At 43.0% G+C, this 2,063-nt stretch overlaps 1 pseudogene; it reads left to right on the top strand.

Moving 5' to 3' along the window:
• The first annotated feature begins 785 nt into the window (after positions 1-785).
• The window catches only part of LOC111469380, a 70,228-nt pseudogene continuing 68,950 nt past the window's right edge, over positions 786-2,063 (top strand).

The raw sequence follows: 2,063 nt of genomic DNA, 5'->3' as shown, positions 1-2,063 counted from the left end.
GGGCGAAGCTGCGAGGCTGTAAAGGAGAAGGGATTGAAAGCTTACCTTATTATTATGAGAATTTGGTAAAGGGGAAAGGTGCTGCTTTGGAATGTGGTCTGGGTCTGTGACATCAGATAGCCAGCAATCGAAGAATGAGCCAAAGAGCCTGAATCTAACTAGTTGATGGAGTCTAATTCAAAGAGTCTTTTTCGCATTTGGGCAGCGACAACCCTCCACCTGCCTACGTAGGCACTTAAACTTTCATCACCTTTCTGACTTAAAGCCTCGAGATCAGATTTTTTGGTTTTACATCTAAGTTGTACGAGTATTGAGCGATGAACATTTGAGATAATTGCTCAAACGAGGCTAACTTATAATGAGATAGTGACGTAAACCACCATTTCAGTGCAGGGTCCCTAAGACTCTTCTGGAACAATCGGATGACAGTCCCTTCGTCTTTCTCTAAAGGGCAGACATCGGCACAATAGGCTTGTGGATGAGAGATGGGACAACCTTTTCCGTTGTCTTTTTCGAATTCCTTTTCACCGGGTGCAGGATAGATAAAGGGCAAAATCCCTGAATTTGGTGGAAAAATCGCCAATGCCTTGTGTTTTCTTCCAAAAATCCTCAACTTTAATTTATCCGCATACTCGTTCATCCTTGCTGAGGGAATGGGATTTGCCCAGAAGCTATAGGGGCTAGGTGGTTGGAGGTGAGCTAAAGTGGAATGACGGAGATTGGATGGCCTAGAAAGCTAGGTAGGGTTTGGGGCGAGCTGTGGGCTACATTAGATATGGGTTGAAATGGCGAGAGCAGAGATAACGATGATGTTTGGGAAGAAACCCGATGGTGCCGAGAATCGAGGAATGACAAAGTACTCCTTTCCTTACGAGGCTCATGGAGTAGTGTATTTCGAAAGAGGGGCCAAAGAAAGATTCCAATTTCGGGCCTTAGTTTCTGCATCATGATCCACCTAATATAGGTATTGGGACTGGCATATGGATTTTGAGAATGAATTATTGGGAGGGGATGTGGATTTATGAAGGCGGATATGGGAGAACTAATGTTCGGAGGATTGTAGGAAAACGAAGGAGCTACTTGGGATCGGAGGAATGCCGAACGCATTGCAGACATGCCGGTGGATATGGTTTCTACTTCTTTCTTAGATTAGTCTTCCCATTATCTTCTCTAACCTAGTCAAATCAAGTATGACTGATTTCAAGGTTGTCGTACTGACCGTACTAGTGTTGGGGGTGAGAACCGGTGTCAGCTCCCCCTCCGACTCTTCTGACCGCTCTGAGATCGAGATCAGGTACGGATAGGGCTTTGAGTTACCTCTAGTCTCTTCCGCACCTGATTCTCAAATTCAGGTTCCGTGATGTCGAATTAGGATTGAAACCTAGTTTTGACTCAACGCAGATGTTGGCGCATCACTTTGACATAAGTTACATATGTACGCGAAGGTGTAGGCCAATTTCAGGCTCTTTTTCAATCTCAAATCATTTCTTTAGTGAACCCCAGGACAAAACATTGGCTAAATTGATTTCATTCTCATGAGAGGGCTTCCTGACAATGGAGGTGTTAAAGATCCTCATTTTGACCGTTCGCTACTTTCCTTTCTTTCAATTGCTGGGGGTTGCCCTCCGTTGGTAAACCACCCAAACAATGCATTTCCAAATTACTCCCTTGTTTCCAAAATGAAAAAGAAAAGATGTTCTCGCTTATTAGAAGAATTGAGTACTATGATTTAGAGCGTTCCGAAATCTAAGAAAAAGACAAGGAAGGCAAGCAGATATCTAAGAGCGAAACCATCTTCAAATTGAACAACCAACACACAAAGAAAAGAAAGATTGATTGAGACTAGTGTATGGTAGGCTAGAGGTATGCTTGCTTATAAAAAATGGAAATGGGTATGATAGCTTAGCTCTCTCTACTCTTTGCTGAAGCTATCGTGTCGTATGAATGGATGGGGTGCGACTGAACCTATTTCTTCTCTTCTCTATTCTTTGGATCCTTTATGAAAGAAAAAAGTGGTGTCGTAAATCAAAGTAGATGAATTGCTCGTGGTTTACTTAATTGGC

The sequence above is a fragment of the Cucurbita maxima genome, unplaced genomic scaffold (genome assembly GCF_002738345.1).
Source record: "Cucurbita maxima cultivar Rimu unplaced genomic scaffold, Cmax_1.0 Cma_Scf00040, whole genome shotgun sequence".
Lineage (NCBI taxonomy): Eukaryota > Viridiplantae > Streptophyta > Magnoliopsida > Cucurbitales > Cucurbitaceae > Cucurbita > Cucurbita maxima.
Note: the sequence above shows the minus strand (reverse complement) of the source record. Positions and strands in the feature narration are given on the sequence as shown.